Source organism: Oncorhynchus nerka, linkage group LG7, assembly GCF_034236695.1.
Source record: "Oncorhynchus nerka isolate Pitt River linkage group LG7, Oner_Uvic_2.0, whole genome shotgun sequence".
In the NCBI taxonomy this organism is placed as follows: domain Eukaryota; kingdom Metazoa; phylum Chordata; class Actinopteri; order Salmoniformes; family Salmonidae; genus Oncorhynchus; species Oncorhynchus nerka.
The window spans coordinates 91,387,055-91,408,263 of NC_088402.1; the positions used below are offsets into that span (position 1 = coordinate 91,387,055).

The 21,209-nt window shown below is 34.8% G+C and overlaps 1 protein-coding gene across 2 annotated transcripts in view; it reads right to left on the bottom strand.

The window, feature by feature from the left end:
- LOC115125462 (regulator of G-protein signaling 17-like) overlaps positions 1 to 16,268 on the bottom strand; it is a 148,465-nt gene extending 132,197 nt beyond the window's left edge. For both annotated transcript variants that reach the window (XM_065020971.1, XM_065020970.1), the window contains exon 1: positions 16,108 to 16,268. The gene's annotated coding sequence lies outside the window, so the exon portion shown is untranslated. The remainder of the gene's footprint in view (positions 1 to 16,107) is intronic.
- Between the last annotated feature and the right edge of the window lie 4,941 nt (positions 16,269 to 21,209).

The following is a 21,209-nucleotide window of genomic DNA, read 5'->3' on the forward strand; positions in this document are numbered from 1 at the left end:
ACATTTATAACTGTCACTGTAGAGTTTCCTTACATTTATAACTGTCACTTTAGTGTTTCCTTACATTTATAACTGTCACTTTAGTGTTTCTTTCCTTACATTTATAACTGTCACATTAGTGTTAGTTTCCTTACATCTATAACTGTCACTTTAGTGTTAGTTTCCTCACATTTATAACTGTCACTTTAGAGTTAGTTTCCTTACATTTATAACTGTCACTTTAGTGTTAGTTTCCTCACATTTATAACTGTCACTGTAGTGTTAGTTTCCTTACATTTATAACTGTCACTTTAGTATTTCCTTACATTTATAACTGTCACATTAGTGTTAGTTTCCTTACATCTATAACTGTCACTTTAGTGTTAGTTTCCTTACATTTATAACTGTCACTTTAGTGTTAGTTTCCTCACATTTATAACTGTCACTTTAGTGTTAGTTTCCTCACATTTATAACTGTCACTTTAGTGTTAGTTTCCTTATATTTATAACTGTCACTTTTGTGTTAGTTTCCTTACATTTATAACTGTCACTTTACTTTTAGTTTCCTCACATGTATAACTGTCACTTTAGTTTCCTCACATTTATAACTGTCACTTTAGTGTTAGTTTCCTTACATTTATAACTGTCACTTTAGTGTTAGTTTCCTCACATTTATAACTGTCACTTTAGTGTTAGTTTCCTTATATTTATAACTGTCACTTTAGTGTTAGTTTCCTCACATTTATAACTGTCACTTTAGTTTCCTCACATTTATAACTGTCACTTTAGTGTTAGTTTCCTCACATTTATAACTGTCACTTTAGTGTTATTTTCCTCACATATATAACTGTCACTTTAGTGTTAACTTACATTTATAACTGTCACTTTAGTGTTAGTTTCCTCACATTTATAACTGTCACTTTAGTGTTAGTTTCCTCACATTTATAACTGACACTTTAGTGTTAGTTTCCTTACATTTATAAATGTCACTTTAGTGTTAGTTTCCTCACATTTATAACTGTCACTTTAGTGTTTCCTTAATATTTATAACTGGCACATTAGTGTTAGTTTCCTTACATTTATAACTGTCACATTAGTGTTAGTTTCCTCACATTTATAACTGTCACTTTAGTGTTAGTTTCCTTACATTTATACCTGTCACTTTAGTGTTAGTTTCCTACATTCATAACTGTCACTTTAGTGTTTCCTTACATTAATAACTGTCACTTTAGTGTTAGTTTCCTCACAGTTATACCTGTCACTTTAGTGTTAGTTTCCTACATACATAACTGTCACTTTAGTTTCCTTACATGTATAACTGTCACTTTAGTGTTAGTTTCCTCACATTCATAACTGTCACTTCAGTTTCCTCACATTCATAACTGTCACTTTAGTTTCCTCACATTTATAACTGTCACTTTAGTGTTTGTTTCCTTACATTTATAACTGTCACTTTAGTGTTTGTTTCCTCACATTTATAACTGTCACTTTAGAGTTTCTTACATTTATAACTGTCACTTTAGTATTACCTTACATTTATAACTGTCACATTAGTGTTAGTTTCCTTACATTTATAACTGTCACTTTAGAGTTTCCTTACATTTATAACTGTCACTTTAGTGTTTGTTTCCTTACATTTATAACTGTCACTTTAGTGTTAGTTTCCTCACATTTATAACTGTCACTTTAGAGTTTCCTTACATTTATAACTGTCACTTTAGTATTACCTTACATTTATAACTGTCACATTAGTGTTAGTTTCCTTACATTTATAACTGTCACTTTAGAGTTTCCTTACATTTATAACTGTCACTTTAGTGTTATTTTCCTTACATTTATAACTGTCACATTAGTGTTAGTTTCCTTACATTTATAACTGTCACTTTAGTGTTAGTTTCCTCACATTTATAACTGTCACTGTAGTGTTAGTTTCCTTACATTTATAACTGTCACTTTAGTGTTTCCTTACATTTATAACTGTCACATTAGTGTTAGTTTCCTTACATTTATAACTGTCACTTTAGTTTCCTCACATTTATAACTGTCACTTTAGTGTTAGTTTCCTCATATTTATAACTGTCACTTACTGTTATTTTCCTTACATTTATAACTGTCACTTTAGTGTTAGTTTCCTCACATTTATAACTGTCACTTTAGTGTTAGTTTCCTTACATTTATAACTGTCACTTTAGTGTTAGTTTCCTCACAGTTATACCTGTCACTTTAGTGTTAGTTTCCTACATACATAACTGTCACTTTAGTTTCCTTACATGTATAACTGTCACTTTAGTGTTAGTTTCCTCACATTCATAACTGTCACTTCAGTTTCCTCACATTCATAACTGTCACTTTAGTTTCCTCACATTTATAACTGTCACTTTAGTGTTTGTTTCCTTACATTTATAACTGTCACTTTAGTGTTTGTTTCCTCACATTTATAACTGTCACTTTAGAGTTTCCTTACATTTATAACTGTCACTTTAGTATTACCTTACATTTATAACTGTCACATTAGTGTTAGTTTCCTTACATTTATAACTGTCACTTTAGAGTTTCCTTACATTTATAACTGTCACTTTAGTGTTTGTTTCCTTACATTTATAACTGTCACTTTAGTGTTAGTTTCCTCACATTTATAACTGTCACTTTAGAGTTTCCTTACATTTATAACTGTCACTTTAGTATTACCTTACATTTATAACTGTCACATTAGTGTTAGTTTCCTTACATTTATAACTGTCACTTTAGAGTTTCCTTACATTTATAACTGTCACTTTAGTGTTATTTTCCTTACATTTATAACTGTCACATTAGTGTTAGTTTCCTTACATTTATAACTGTCACTTTAGTGTTAGTTTCCTCACATTTATAACTGTCACTGTAGTGTTAGTTTCCTTACATTTATAACTGTCACTTTAGTGTTTCCTTACATTTATAACTGTCACATTAGTGTTAGTTTCCTTACATTTATAACTGTCACTTTAGTTTCCTCACATTTATAACTGTCACTTTAGTGTTAGTTTCCTCATATTTATAACTGTCACTTACTGTTATTTTCCTTACATTTATAACTGTCACTTTAGTGTTAGTTTCCTCACATTTATAACTGTCACTTTAGTGTTAGTTTCCTTACATTTATAACTGTCACTTTAGTGTTAGTTTCCTCACATTTATAACTGTCACTGTAGTGTTAGTTTCCTTACATTTATAACTGTCACTTTAGTGTTAGTTTCCTCACATTTATAACTGTCACTTTAGTGTTAGTTTCCTTATATTTATAACTGTCACTTTAGTGTTAGTTTCCTCACATTTATAACTGTCACTTTAGTTTCCTCACATTTATAACTGTCACTTTAGTGTTATTTTCCTCACATATATAACTGTCACTTTAGTGTTAACTTACATTTATAACTGTCACTTTAGTGTTAGTTTCCTCACATTTATAACTGACACTTTAGTGTTAGTTTCCTTACATTTATAAATGTCACTTTAGTGTTAGTTTCCTCACATTTATAACTGTCACTTTAGTGTTTCCTTAATATTTATAACTGGCACATTAGTGTTAGTTTCCTTACATTTATAACTGTCACATTAGTGTTAGTTTCCTCACATTTATAACTGTCACTTTAGTGTTAGTTTCCTTACATTTATACCTGTCACTTTAGTGTTAGTTTCCTACATTCATAACTGTCACTTTAGTGTTTCCTTACATTAATAACTGTCACTTTAGTGTTAGTTTCCTCACAGTTATACCTGTCACTTTAGTGTTAGTTTCCTACATACATAACTGTCACTTTAGTTTCCTTACATGTATAACTGTCACTTTAGTGTTAGTTTCCTCACATTCATAACTGTCACTTCAGTTTCCTCACATTCATAACTGTCACTTTAGTTTCCTCACATTTATAACTGTCACTTTAGTGTTTGTTTCCTTACATTTATAACTGTCACTTTAGTGTTTGTTTCCTCACATTTATAACTGTCACTTTAGAGTTTCCTTACATTTATAACTGTCACTTTAGTATTACCTTACATTTATAACTGTCACATTAGTGTTAGTTTCCTTACATTTATAACTGTCACTTTAGAGTTTCCTTACATTTATAACTGTCACTTTAGTGTTTGTTTCCTTACATTTATAACTGTCACTTTAGTGTTAGTTTCCTCACATTTATAACTGTCACTTTAGAGTTTCCTTACATTTATAACTGTCACTTTAGTATTACCTTACATTTATAACTGTCACATTAGTGTTAGTTTCCTTACATTTATAACTGTCACTTTAGAGTTTCCTTACATTTATAACTGTCACTTTAGTGTTATTTTCCTTACATTTATAACTGTCACATTAGTGTTAGTTTCCTTACATTTATAACTGTCACTTTAGTGTTAGTTTCCTCACATTTATAACTGTCACTGTAGTGTTAGTTTCCTTACATTTATAACTGTCACTTTAGTGTTTCCTTACATTTATAACTGTCACATTAGTGTTAGTTTCCTTACATTTATAACTGTCACTTTAGTTTCCTCACATTTATAACTGTCACTTTAGTTTCCTCACATTTATAACTGTCACTTTAGTGTTAGTTTCCTTACATTTATAACTGTCACTTTAGTGTTAGTTTCCTTATATTTATAACTGTCACTTTAGTGTTAGTTTCCTTACATTTATAAATGTCACTTTAGTGTTAGTTTCCTCACATTTATAACTGTCACTTTAGTGTTAGTTTCCTTACATTTATAACTGTCACTTTAGTGTTAGTTTCCTCACATTTATAACTGTCACTTTAGTGTTAGTTTCCTCATATTTATAACTGTCACTTTAGTGTTAGTTTCCTTACATTAATAACTGTCACTTTAGTGTTAGTTTCCTCACATTTATAACTGTCACTTTAGTTTCCTCACATTTATAACTGTCACTTTAGTGTTAGTTTCCTTACATTTATAACTGTCACTTCAGTGTTAGTTTCCTCACATTTATAACTGTCACTTTAGTGTTAGTTTCCTCATATTTATAACTGTCACTTTAGTGTTAGTTTCCTCACATTTATAACTGTCACTTTAGTGTTAGTTTCCTCATATTTATAACTGTCACTTTAGTGTTAGTTTCCTCACATTTATAACTGTCACTTTAGTGTTAGTTTCCTCATATTTATAACTGTCACTTTAGTGTTAGTTTCCTCATATTTATAACTGTCACTTTAGTGTTAGTTTCCTCACATTTATAACTGTCACTTTAGTGTTAGTTTCCTCATATTTATAACTGTCACTTTAGTGTTAGTTTCCTCACATTTATAACTGTCACTTTAGTGTTAGTTTCCTCACATTTATAACTGTCACTTTAGTGTTAGTTTCCTCATATTTATAACTGTCACTTTAGTGTTAGTTTCCTTACATTAATAACTGTCACTTTAGTGTTAGTTTCCTCACATTTATAACTGTCACTTTAGTTTCCTCACATTTATAACTGTCACTTTAGTGTTAGTTTCCTTACATTTATAACTGTGACTTTAGTGTTAGTTTCCTCACATTTATAACTGTCAATTTAGTGTTAGTTTCCTCACATTTATAACTGTCACTTTAGTGTTAGTTTCCTTACATTTATAACTGTGACTTTAGTGTTAGTTTCCTCACATTTATAACTGTCAATTTAGTTTTCGTTTCCTTACATTTATAACTGTCACTTTAGTGTTAGTTTCCTCACATTTATAACTGTCACTGTAGTGTTAGTTTCCTTACATTTATAACTGTCACTTTAGTGTTTCCTTACATTTATAACTGTCACATTAGTGTTAGTTTCCTCACATTTATAACTGTCACTTTAGTGTTTCCTTACATTTATAACTGTCACATTAGTGTTAGTTTCCTTACATTTATAACTGTCACTTTAGTGTTAGTTTCCTCACATTTATAACTGTCACTTTAGTGTTAGTTTCCTTACATTTATAACTGTCACTTTAGTGTTAGTTTCCTCACATTTATAACTGTCACTTTAGTGTTAGTTTCCTCACATTTATAACTGTCACTTTAGTTTTAGTTTCCTTACATTTATAACTGTCACTTTAGTGTTAGTTTCCTCACATTTATAACTGTCACTGTAGTGTTAGTTTCCTTACATTTATAACTGTCACTTTAGTGTTAGTTTCCTCACATTTATAACTGTCACTTTAGTTTCCTCACATTTATAACTGTCACTTTAGTGTTAGTTTCCTACATTCATAACTGTCACTTTAGTGTTTCCTTACATTTATACCTGTCACTTTAGTGTTAGTTTCCTACATTCATAACTGTCACTTTAGTGTTTCCTTACATTTATAACTGTCACTTTAGTGTTAGTTTCCTCACATTTATAACTGTCACTGTAGAGTTTCCTTACATTTATAACTGTCACTTGAGTGTTTCCTTAAATTTATAACTGTCACTTTAGTGTTAGTTTCCTCACATTTATAACTGTCACTTTAGTGTTAGTTTCCTTACATTTATAACTGTCACTTTAGAGTTTCCTTACATTTATAACTGTCACTTTAGTGTTTCCTTACATTTATAACTGTCACATTAGTGTTAGTTTCCTTACATTTATAACTGTCACTTTAGTGTTAGTTTCCTTATATTTATAACTGTCACTTTAGTGTTAGTTTCCTCACATTTATAACTGTCACTTTAGTGTTAGTTTCCTCACATTTATAACTGTCACTTTAGTGTTAACTTACATTTATAACTGTCACTTTAGTGTTAGTTTCCTTACATTTATAACTGTCACTGTAGAGTTTCCTTACATTTATAACTGTCACTTTAGTGTTTCCTTACATTTATAACTGTCACTTTAGTGTTTCTTTCCTTACATTTATAACTGTCACATTAGTGTTAGTTTCCTTACATCTATAACTGTCACTTTAGTGTTAGTTTCCTCACATTTATAACTGTCACTTTAGAGTTAGTTTCCTTACATTTATAACTGTCACTTTAGTGTTAGTTTCCTCACATTTATAACTGTCACTGTAGTGTTAGTTTCCTTACATTTATAACTGTCACTTTAGTATTTCCTTACATTTATAACTGTCACATTAGTGTTAGTTTCCTTACATCTATAACTGTCACTTTAGTGTTAGTTTCCTTACATTTATAACTGTCACTTTAGTGTTAGTTTCCTCACATTTATAACTGTCACTTTAGTGTTAGTTTCCTCACATTTATAAATGTCACTTTAGTGTTAGTTTCCTTATATTTATAACTGTCACTTTTGTGTTAGTTTCCTTACATTTATAACTGTCACTTTAGTTTTAGTTTCCTCACATGTATAACTGTCACTTTAGTTTCCTCACATTTATAACTGTCACTTTAGTGTTAGTTTCCTTACATTTATAACTGTCACTTTAGTGTTAGTTTCCTTACATTTATAACTGTCACTTTAGTTTTAGTTTCCTCACATTTATAACTGTCACTTTAGTTTCCTCACATTTATAACTGTCACTTTAGTGTTAGTTTCCTCATATTTATAACTGTCACTTACTGTTATTTTCCTTACATTTATAACTGTCACTTTAGTGTTAGTTTCCTCACATTTATAACTGTCACTTTAGTGTTAGTTTCCTTACATTTATAACTGTCACTTTAGTGTTAGTTTCCTCACATTTATAACTGTCACTGTAGTGTTAGTTTCCTTACATTTATAACTGTCACTTTAGTGTTAGTTTCCTCACATTTATAACTGTCACTTTAGTGTTAGTTTCCTTATATTTATAACTGTCACTTTAGTGTTAGTTTCCTCACATTTATAACTGTCACTTTAGTGTTAGTTTCCTCACATTTATAACTGTCACTTTAGTGTTATTTTCCTCACATATATAACTGTCACTTTAGTGTTAACTTACATTTATAACTGTCACTTTAGTGTTAGTTTCCTCACATTTATAACTGACACTTTAGTGTTAGTTTCCTTACATTTATAAATGTCACTTTAGTGTTAGTTTCCTCACATTTATAACTGTCACTTTAGTGTTTCCTTAATATTTATAACTGGCACATTAGTGTTAGTTTCCTTACATTTATAACTGTCACATTAGTGTTAGTTTCCTCACATTTATAACTGTCACTTTAGTGTTAGTTTCCTTACATTTATACCTGTCACTTTAGTGTTAGTTTCCTACATTCATAACTGTCACTTTAGTGTTTCCTTACATTAATAACTGTCACTTTAGTGTTAGTTTCCTCACAGTTATACCTGTCACTTTAGTGTTAGTTTCCTACATACATAACTGTCACTTTAGTTTCCTTACATGTATAACTGTCACTTTAGTGTTAGTTTCCTCACATTCATAACTGTCACTTCAGTTTCCTCACATTCATAACTGTCACTTTAGTTTCCTCACATTTATAACTGTCACTTTAGTGTTTGTTTCCTTACATTTATAACTGTCACTTTAGTGTTTGTTTCCTCACATTTATAACTGTCACTTTAGAGTTTCCTTACATTTATAACTGTCACTTTAGTATTACCTTACATTTATAACTGTCACATTAGTGTTAGTTTCCTTACATTTATAACTGTCACTTTAGAGTTTCCTTACATTTATAACTGTCACTTTAGTGTTTGTTTCCTTACATTTATAACTGTCACTTTAGTGTTAGTTTCCTCACATTTATAACTGTCACTTTAGAGTTTCCTTACATTTATAACTGTCACTTTAGTATTACCTTACATTTATAACTGTCACATTAGTGTTAGTTTCCTTACATTTATAACTGTCACTTTAGAGTTTCCTTACATTTATAACTGTCACTTTAGTGTTATTTTCCTTACATTTATAACTGTCACATTAGTGTTAGTTTCCTTACATTTATAACTGTCACTTTAGTGTTAGTTTCCTCACATTTATAACTGTCACTGTAGTGTTAGTTTCCTTACATTTATAACTGTCACTTTAGTGTTTCCTTACATTTATAACTGTCACATTAGTGTTAGTTTCCTTACATTTATAACTGTCACTTTAGTTTCCTCACATTTATAACTGTCACTTTAGTTTCCTCACATTTATAACTGTCACTTTAGTGTTAGTTTCCTTACATTTATAACTGTCACTATAGTGTTAGTTTCCTCACATTTATAACTGTCACTGTAGAGTTTCCTTACATTTATAACTGTCACTTTAGTGTTAGTTTCCTTACATTTATAAATGTCACTTTAGTGTTAGTTTCCTCACATTTATAACTGTCACTTTAGTGTTAGTTTCCTCACATTTATAACTGTCACTGTAGAGTTTCCTTACATTTATAACTGTCACTTTAGTGTTAGTTTCCTTACATTTATAAATGTCACTTTAGTGTTAGTTTCCTCACATTTATAACTGTCACTTTAGTGTTAGTTTCCTTACATTTATAACTGTCACTTTAGTGTTAGTTTCCTCACATTTATAACTGTCACTTTAGTGTTAGTTTCCTCATATTTATAACTGTCACTTTAGTGTTAGTTTCCTTACATTAATAACTGTCACTTTAGTGTTAGTTTCCTCACATTTATAACTGTCACTTTAGTTTCCTCACATTTATAACTGTCACTTTAGTGTTAGTTTCCTTACATTTATAACTGTGACTTTAGTGTTAGTTTCCTCACATTTATAACTGTCAATTTAGTGTTAGTTTCCTCACATTTATAACTGTCACTTTAGTGTTAGTTTCCTTACATTTATAACTGTGACTTTAGTGTTAGTTTCCTCACATTTATAACTGTCAATTTAGTTTTCGTTTCCTTACATTTATAACTGTCACTTTAGTGTTAGTTTCCTCACATTTATAACTGTCACTGTAGTGTTAGTTTCCTTACATTTATAACTGTCACTTTAGTGTTTCCTTACATTTATAACTGTCACATTAGTGTTAGTTTCCTCACATTTATAACTGTCACTTTAGTGTTTCCTTACATTTATAACTGTCACATTAGTGTTAGTTTCCTTACATTTATAACTGTCACTTTAGTGTTAGTTTCCTCACATTTATAACTGTCACTTTAGTGTTAGTTTCCTTACATTTATAACTGTCACTTTAGTGTTAGTTTCCTCACATTTATAACTGTCACTTTAGTGTTAGTTTCCTCACATTTATAACTGTCACTTTAGTTTTAGTTTCCTCACATTTATAACTGTCACTTTAGTTTCCTCACATTTATAACTGTCACTTTAGTTTCCTCACATTTATAACTGTCACTTTAGTGTTAGTTTCCTTACATTTATAACTGTCACTTTAGTGTTAGTTTCCTCACATTTATAACTGTCACTTTAGTGTTAGTTTCCTTACATTTATAACTGTCACTTTAGTGTTAGTTTCCTCACATTTATAACGGTCACATTAGTGTTAGTTTCCTCACATTTATAACTGTCACTTTAGTGTTTCCTTACATTTATAACTGTCACATTAGTGTTAGTTTCCTCACATTTATAACTGTCCCATTAGTGTTAGTTTCCTTACTTTTATAACTGTCACTTTAGTGTTAGTTTCCTCACATTTATAACTGTCACTTTAGAGTTTCCTTACATTTATAACTGTCACTTTAGTGTTAGTTTCCTTACATTTATAACTGTCACTTTAGTGTTAGTTTCCTCACATTTATAACTGTCACTTTAGTGTTAATTTCCTTACATTTATAACTGTCACTTTAGTGTTAGTTTCCTCACATTTATAACTGTCACTTTAGTGTTAATTTCCTTACATTTATAACTGTCACTTTAGTGTTAGTTTCCTCACATTTATAACTGTCACTTTAGTGTTAGTTTCCTCACATTTATAACTGTCACTTTAGTGTTAATTTCCTTACATTTATAACTGTCACTTTAGTGTTTTCTTACATTTATAACTGTCACTTTAGTGTTAGTTTCCTCACATTTATAACTGTCACTTTAGAGTTTCCTTACATTTATAACTGTCACTTTAGTGTTAGTTTCCTTACATTTATAACTGTCACTTTAGTGTTAGTTTCCTCACATTTATAACTGTCACTTTAGTGTTAGTTCCCTCACATTTATAACTGTCACTTTAGTGTTAGTTTCCTCACATTTATAACTGTCACTTTAGTTTCCTCACATTTATAACTGTCACTTTAGTGTTTCCTTACATTTATAACTGTCACATTAGTGTTAGTTTCCTCACATTTATAACGGTCACTTTGGTGTTTCCTTACATTTATAACTGTCACTTTAGTGCTAGATTTATAGGACTACTGTTCAACCCCTATTACAGTCCCATGATTCATGAGGATTGGTAGATTTATAGAACTACTGTTCAACCCCTATTACAGTCCCATGATTCATGAGGATTGGTAGATTTATAGGACGACTGTTCAACCCCTATTACAGTCCCATGATTAATGAGGATTGGTAGATTTATAGAACTACTGTTCAACCCCTATTACAGTCCCATGATTCATGAGGATTGGTAGATTTATAGGACGACTGTTCAACCCCTATTACAGTCCCATGATTCATGAGGATTGGTAGATTTATAGGACTACTGTTCAACCCCTATTACAGTCCCATGATTAATGAGGATTGGTAGATTTATAGGACTACTGTTCAACCCCTATTACAGTCCCATGATTAATGAGGATTGGTAGATTTATAGAACGACTGTTCAACCCCTATTACAGTCCCATGATTCATGAGGATTGGTAGATCTATAGAACTACTGTTCAACCCCTATTACAGTCCCATGATTCATGAGGATTGGTAGATTTATAGGACGACTGTTCAACCCCTACTACAGTCCCATGATTCATGAGGATTGGTAGATTTATATGACGACTGTTCAACCTCTATTACAGTCCCATGATTCATGAGGATTGGTAGATTTATAGAACTACTGTTCAACCCCTATTACAGTCCCATGATTCATGAGGATTGGTAGATTTATAGGACGACTGTTCAACCCCTATTACAGTCCCATGATTCATGAGGATTGGTAGATTTATAGAACTACTGTTCAACCCCTATTACAGTCCCATGATTCATGAGGATTGGTAGATTTATAGGACGACTGTTCAACCCCTATTACAGTCCCATGATTCATGAGGATTGGTAGATGTATAGAACTACTGTTCAACCCCTATTACAGTCCCATGATTCATGAGGATTGGTAGATTTATAGAACTACTGTTCAACCCCTATTACAGTCCCATGATTCATGAGGATTGGTAGATCTATAGAACTACTGTTCAACCCCTATTACAGTCCCATGATTCATGAGGATTGGTAGATTTATAGGACGACTGTTCAACCCCTATTACAGTCCCATGATTCATGAGGATTGGTAGATTTATAGAACTACTGTTCAACCCCTATTACAGTCCCATGATTAATGAGGATTGGTAGATTTATAGAACGACTGTTCAACCCCTATTACAGTCCCATGATTCATGAGGATTGGTAGATCTATAGAACTACTGTTCAACCCCTATTACAGTCCCATGATTCATGAGGATTGGTAGATTTATAGGACGACTGTTCAACCCCTATTACAGTCCCATGATTCATGAGGATTGGTAGATTTATATGACGACTGTTCAACCTCTATTACAGTCCCATGATTCATGAGGATTGGTAGATTTATAGAACTACTGTTCAACCCCTATTACAGTCCCATGATTCATGAGGATTGGTAGATTTATAGAACTACTGTTCAACCCCTATTACAGTCCCATGATTAATGAGGATTGGTAGATTTATAGAACGACTGTTCAACCCCTATTACAGCCCCATGATTCATGAGGATTGGTAGATCTATAGAACTACTGTTCAACCCCTATTACAGTCCCATGATTCATGAGGATTGGTAGATTTATAGGACGACTGTTCAACCCCTATTACAGTCCCATGATTCATGAGGATTGGTAGATTTATATGACGACTGTTCAACCTCTATTACAGTCCCATGATTCATGAGGATTGGTAGATTTATAGGACGACTGTTCAACCCCTATTACAGTCCCATGATTCATGAGGATTGGTAGATTTATAGAACTACTGTTCAACCCCTATTACAGTCCCATGATTCATGAGGATTGGTAGATTTATAGGACGACTGTTCAACCCCTATTACAGCCCCATGATTCATGAGGATTGGTAGATTTATAGAACTACTGTTCAACCCCTATTACAGTCCCATGATTCATGAGGATTGGTAGATTTATAGGACGACTGTTCAACCCCTATTACAGTCCCATGATTCATGAGGATTGGTAGATTTATAGAACTACTGTTCAACCCCTATTACAGTCCCATGATTCATGAGGATTGGTAGATTTATAGGACGACTGTTCAACCCCTATTACAGTCCCATGATTCATGAGGATTGGTAGATTTATAGGACGACTGTTCAACCCCTATTACAGTCCCATGATTCATGAGGATTGGTAGATTTATAGAACTACTGTTCAACCCCTATTACAGTCCCATGATTCATGAGGATTGGTAGATTTATAGGACTACTGTTCAACCCCTATTACAGTCCCATGATTCATGAGGATTGGTAGATTTATAGGACAACTGTTCAACCCCTATTACAGTCCCATGATTCATGAGGATTGGTAGATTTATAGGACGACTGTTCAACCCCTATTACAGTCCCATGATTCATGAGGATTGGTAGATTTATAGGACGACTGTTCAACCTCTATTACAGTCCCATGATTCATGAGGATTGGTAGATTTATAGGATGACTGTTCAACCCCTATTACAGTCCCATGATTCATGAGGATTGGTAGATTTATAGGACGACTGTTCAACCTCTATTACAGTCCCATGATTCATGAGGATTGGTAGATTTATAGGACGACTGTTCCTACACTTTTCTCACCTTCCAATATTTCATAGATTGAACAACTGAGTATGGCAACTTTCAGGATGAATCAAACGACAGTATTTTTGATTCATCAATATATTTAGTGTGTACAGGCTCTCCAAACCTGTTTTTGTAATGATTCACACATACCTTGCTAACCCTAAAATGTGCCTAAATAATGTACAAAATCAGAGTATTTTTAAATCTACTATTTGGTGCTGAAACTGAGAAGAAAATGCATAGATGGCTTTTTTTTAATTGATCCCTATATTCTGAACCCGAGTTCTCTCCATGTATTCTAGTGTGTCTGTTGACAAAATTCTAATTAAAGGTACACTGTATTTAAAGGGATGGTTTAATTAAGACAGAATGTACTGAAAACCCTATTGAACGCAAACTCACTTTAATGTCTGTTTGGGCTCCTCAGTTTCCCTATCATGTTGATATGTTTCAACAGGGTGAATAGCTTGTCTTCAGCACCTCTCCATGTTGCTCATGTCTCTAACCTACAAGAGAGTCATCTCCATGACACGTCAGATAACAGAAAAAAAAAAAAAAACGTTTTACTCTTGACTTTTGTTGTGGACACTAAATATGTTTTTCATTGCAATATTTGGTTTGGTCTCAGCTGTGTTCCCAACCTGACGTTTTGGAAGTTTTGCCTCCTACCTCCCCTCCTATCCGGAATCGAGAGTTAAGGAGTTTGGCTCGCGCGAACACGGTTGTTTTTTGTGTGTGTGTTTTTTTTTAAAAGCGCTCGGTTTCACGCGCCTATTTTGGTGACGCGCGAAATTCATTCACTCGAACGTGTCGCGCGTGAATCGGGAACGCACGTTTTACTACACGAACGCGCTTTTACACACTAAAACGATCAATATTAAAGATGGGTTAATGATGATGATGTCTAGTGTTAACTGTAACACATATATATGATATCTAGGCCTAATCGATAGAATCTCTGACAAAACATACTTCCAAAAGGGCATCATTTAAAAATATATATATTTTATTTTTGCACTTCCTAGATGATCCGACGAGAGAAAATAGCCAACATGTAGGCTGTTGCCTTCCTCCCACTATAGGTAGACTACATGTCAAAACACTAACACGAGTATTCGTTCAAAACGCACATAATTCGTTAACCGTAACCCATACTTGCAAAGATCTGTAGCCTATATAATGACTTGTGTGGCTAGGCTGAGTAGAGCATCACGATATGATATGAGAAAAATCACCAAACCCTCTCATAGCCTTCTATTGCATGAAGGATAACTGGCGGATGTCATGCAACGAGCAACAAAAAAAGAGACATCTGACAAGACCGTTTGCAATATAGCCTGCCGGTCGCATTCGGTCTTCCGCTCCTGTACTGATTGCGCAGAGGAAACATCTAACTTGGCCGATCAAATGAATCTGCTTTCAATATCACAGTTAGCAGGCTAACCGTGAACATGTTTACGCTAGTCATAATGATGACAAATACATCATATCATTAGTGCCGAGAGAGAGAGTCAGAGAGAGAGAGAGAGAGACAGAGAGAGAGAGTAGAGAGAGAGAGAGAGAGAGAGACAGAGAGAGACAGAGACAGAGAGAGAAAGAGAGAGAGAGAGTAGAGAGACAGAGAGAGAGAGAGACAGAGAGAGAGAAAGAGAGAGAGAGAGTAGAGAGAGAGAGAGAGAGAGAGACAGAGAGAGAGAGTAGAGAGAGAGAGAGAGAGAGAGAGAGAGAGAGAGAGAGTAGAGAGAGAGAGAGAGAGAGTAGAGAGAGAGAGAGAGGGAGAGTAGAGACAGAGAGAGAGAGACAGAGAGAGAGAGGGGAATCCGACCAAAATGGAACAGATTGACATCTCCATATTGTTGCCTACTAATCGAGGGACCCAGAGCAGAGCAGACATTCCACTAATAGAAATTAAGCAGTGTAAAAAAAGCGACCAAATTAAGCGGCAGAAGCAGTAGTTCCCTTCCTAACCTTTCTTCCTCAGTCAGTTTGGAATGAGAAACACAGTGGTTATTGTATCGAAAGACATATCGTTACTCTTGTTTTCATGAAAGCTGTATTCTCAGCATAATGACATTGGAGCGTTGTCAAAAACATGATCCAAATACTAAAATGTTGTTTTACAGGTTTTGGGGAAAACATTAGAGGGGTTTGTTTCTTCAAGACAACCCGTTCTCTTCAGCAGTAGCGTAGGAATCACGGACCTTTTTTCAAAACGGGATAAGCCGGAAAAACCCACCATTGACTGGCAAACTAAAACCCTTTTACTAAGACATGACAATTATGACAATTATAATAATACTTACAATTTTTGCATTAAAATTGTCAGGAGGACGGTATCCGTTTCGTTTTCGGAGGCACATCCGTTTCTTTTTATGTTTTTTTTTAATATGTAAGAATACTGTATCTATTCGCTGTTCCCGTGTTCCAGCGCGAGCTAGGATCTACACACCCTTACCGAGGCGGACGGAGTGGCACTGCGCATGCGTGGAGCCGGACGGTTCAACACAGTCTGTTTACCAAGGAGAGTGACTTCCTCACTAATAGCTGGCATTTCTTATAAAACTAACTTTTAACTATTTTATGTGCCGTAATAACTCATAATCAATTAGATCAAACTAACATATTGTTTAAGTAGATACTCATCAAGATAATCATCCTCGTTTTCCTCCCCATATTCATCATCATCATCATCAAGTAAATAAACTGAAATTGCAACAACAACAACATTTTAATGACATAATAATAATAATCATCATCATCATCATCATTATAGTCATTATTTGATCTTTACATAAGGTAAACCCAAGAAAGCCCCACATAGCCTAGACAACAACAGTGATGTTTTTTAATGACCTGCTATGATCTGATTATTTATTCCCAATAAGCCCAATCAACCACATTGATAAAAAAAAAAAAAAAAAAAATGTCACTAATTAATTCAAAGAAACTGTCGTTTCACACTCACACACTTTTGACAACAAATTACCTCACATACTTATTAAATGTCACCTCCTCTTCCATACGAACTATCGCGGTAGGCTAGTTCCAGCGAATCCCTGCGGATAAACGTTAAATGACTTAAGGAACACCGTGTATGCTGTGCCGAACTGTCTACGGCAACGTTATGGTTCATATCTGCCATGTGTTTCTGCCGTGGTTCTGTCCAGCAAGCGGCGCCAGACACCAACAATAGCCCAAGTGAAGACACGGACCCCCTGGCGTCTCAAAGCGTCTCTAGGGCCTATCTTTTTATGCCTAGAATCTATATGGTCTCGTTTGTTGCAGAACAATTGCATTTAAATAGAACAAGTCATTTTGGTTGTTGTTTTGTTGTAATATCTTGCCCATTTCCAGACTGTGTACTCTAAACACTAGGCCTATGGACATTTCCAGACTGTGTAGTCTGAAACACTAGGCCTATGGACATTTCCAGACTGTGTAGTCTGAAACACTAGGCCTATGGACATTTCCAGACTGTGTAGTCTGAAACAATAGGCCTATGGACATTTCCAGACTGTGTAGTCTGAAACACTAGGCCTATGGACATTTCCAGACTGTGTGGTCTAAACACTAGGCCTATGGACATTTCCATTAGTCTAACCACTAGGCCTATGGACATTTCCATTAGTCTAACCACTAGGCCTATGGACATTTCCATTAGTCTAAACACTAGGCCTATGGACATTTCCATTAGTCTAACCACTAGGCATAAGGACATTTCCATTAGTCTAAACACCAGGCCTATGGACATTTCCATTAGTCTAAACACTAGGCCTATGGACATTTCCAGACTGTGTAGTCTAACCACTAGGCCTATGGACATTTCCATTAGTCCAAACACTAGGCCTATGGACATTTCCAGACTGTGTAGTCTAACCACTAGGCCTATGGACATTTCCATTAGTCTAAACACTAGGCCTATGGACATTTCCATTAGTCTAAACACTAGGCCTATGGACATTTCCAGACTGTGTAGTCTGAAACACTAGGCCTATGGACATTCCCAGACTGTGTAGTCTAACCACTAGGCCTATGGACATTTCCATTAGTCTAAACACTAGGCCTATGGACATTTCCATTAGTCTAACCACTAGGCCTATGGACATTTCCAGACTGTGTAGTCTAAACACTAGGCCTATGGACATTTCCAGCCTGTGTAGTCTGAAACACTAGGCCTATGGACATTTCCATTAGTCTAACCACTAGGCCTATGGACATTTCCAGACTGTGTAGTCTGAAACACTAGGCCTATGGACATTTCCATTAGTCTAAACACTAGGCCTATGGACATTTCCATTAGTCTAAACACTAGGCCTATGGACATTTCCATTAGTCTAAACACTAGGCCTATGGACATTTTAGTCTAAACACTAGGCCTATGGACATTTCCATTAGTCTAAACACTAGGCCTATGGACATTTCCATTAGTCTAAACACTAGGCCTATGGACATTTCCATTAGTCTAAACACTAGGCCTATGGACATTTCCATTAGTCTAAACACTAGGCCTATGGACATTTCCATTAGTCTAAACACTAGGCCTATGGACATTTCCAGACTGTGTAGTCTAAACACTAGGCCTATGGACATTTCCATTAGTCTAAACACTAGGCCTATGGACATTTCCATTAGTCTAAACACTAGGCCTATGGACATTTCCATTAGTCTAAACACTAGGCCTATGGACATTTCCATTAGTCTAAACACTAGGCCTATGGACATTTCCATTAGTCTAAACACTAGGCCTATGGACATTTCCATTAGTCTAAACACTAGGCCTATGGACATTTCCATTAGTCTAAACACTAGGCCTATGGACATTCCCAGACTGTGTAGTCTAACCACTAGGCCTATGGACATTTCCATTAGTCTAAACACTAGGCCTATGGACATTTCCATTAGTCTAAACACTAGGCCTATGGACATTTCCATTAGTCTAACCACTAGGCCTATGGACATTTCCATTAGTCTAAACACTAGGCCTATGGACATTTCCATTAGTCTAAACACTAGGCCTATGGACATTTCCATTAGTCTAAACACTAGGCCTATGGACATTTCCATTAGTCTAAACACTAGGCCTATGGACATTTCCATTAGTCTAAACACTAGGCCTATGGACATTTCCATTAGTCTAACCACTAGGCCTATGGACATTTCCATTAGTCTAACCACTAGGCCTATGGACATTTCCATTAGTCTAAACACTAGGCCTATGGACATTTCCATTAGTCTAACCACTAGGCCTATGGACATTTCCATTAGTCTAAACACTAGGCCTATGGACATTTCCATTAGTCTAACCACTAGGCCTATGGACATTTCCATTAGTCTAAACACTAGGCCTATGGACATTTCCATTAGTCTAACCACTAGGCCTATGGACATTTCCATTAGTCTAACCACTAGGCCTATGGACATTTCCATTAGTCTAACCACTAGGCCTATGGACATTTCCATTAGTCTAAACACTAGGCCTATGGACATTTCCATTAGTCTAAACACTAGGCCTATGGACATTTCCATTAGTCTAAACACTAGGCATATGGACATTTCCAGACTGTGTAGTCTAACCACTAGGCCTATGGACATTTCCATTAGTCTAAACACTAGGCCTATGGACATTTCCATTAGTCTAACCACTAGGCCTATGGACATTTCCATTAGTCTAACCACTAGGCCTATGGACATTTCCATTAGTCTAAACACTAGGCCTATGGACATTTCCATTAGTCTAAACACTAGGCCTATGGACATTTCCATTAGTCTAAACACTAGGCATATGGACATTTCCAGACTGTGTAGTCTAACCACTAGGCCTATGGACATTTCCATTAGTCTAACCACTAGGCCTATGGACATTTCCATTAGTCTAACCACTAGGCCTATGGACATTTCCATTAGTCTAAACACTAGGCCTATGGACATTTCCATTAGTCTAAACACTAGGCCTATGGACATTTCCATTAGTCTAACCACTAGGCCTATGGACATTTCCATTAGTCTAACCACTAGGCCTATGGACATTTCCATTAGTCTAACCACTAGGCCTATGGACATTTCCATTAGTCTAAACACTAGGCCTATGGACATTTCCATTAGTCTAACCACTAAACACTAGGCCTATGGACATTTCCATTAGTCTAAACACTAGGCCTATGGACATTTCCATTAGTCTAAACACTAGGCCTATGGACATTTCCATTAGTCTAAACACTAGGCCTATGGACATTTCCATTAGTCTAAACACTAGGCCTATGGACATTTCCATTAGTCTAAACACTAGGCCTATGGACATTTCCATTAGTCTAAACACTAGGCCTATGGACATTTCCATTAGTCTAAACACTAGGCCTATGGACATTTCCATTAGTCTAAACACTAGGCCTATGGACATTTCCATTAGTCTAAACACTAGGCCTATGGACATTTCCATTAGTCTAACCACTAGGCCTATGGACATTTCCATTAGTCTAAACACTAGGCCTATGGACATTTCCATTAGTCTAAACACTAGGCCTATGGACATTTCCATTAGTCTAAACACTAGGCCTATGGACATTTCCATTAGTCTAAACACTAGGCCTATGGACATTTCCATTAGTCTAAACACTAGGCCTATGGACATTTCCATTAGTCTAAACACTAGGCCTATGGACATTTCCATTAGTCTAAACACTAGGCCTATGGACATTTCCATTAGTCTAAACACTAGGCCTATGGACATTTCCATTAGTCTAAACACTAGGCCTATGGACATTTCCATTAGTCTAAACACTAGGCCTATGGACATTTCCATTAGTCTAACCACTAGGCCTATGGACATTTCCATTAGTCTAACCACTAGGCCTATGGACATTTCCATTAGTCTAACCACTAGGCCTATGGACATTTCCATTAGTCTAAACACTAGGCCTATGGACATTTCCATTAGTCTAACCACTAGGCCTATGGACATTTCCATTAGTCTAAACACTAGGCCTATGGACATTTCCATTAGTCTAACCACTAGGCCTATGGACATTTCCATTAGTCTAACCACTAGGCCTATGGACATTTCCATTAGTCTAACCACTAGGCCTATGGGCATTTCCATTAGTCTAAACACTAGGCCTATGGACATTTCCATTAGTCTAACCACTAGGCCTATGGGCATTTCCATTAGTCTAACCACTAGGCCTATGGACATTTCCATTAGTCTAACCACTAGGCCTATGGACATTTCCATTAGTCTAACCACTAGGCCTATGGACATTTCCATTAGTCTAACCACTAGGCCTATGGACATTTCCATTAGTCTAACCACTAGGCCTATGGACATTTCCATTAGTCTAACCACTAGGCCTATGGACATTTCCATTAGTCTAAACACTAGGCCTATGGACATTTCCATTAGTCTAACCAC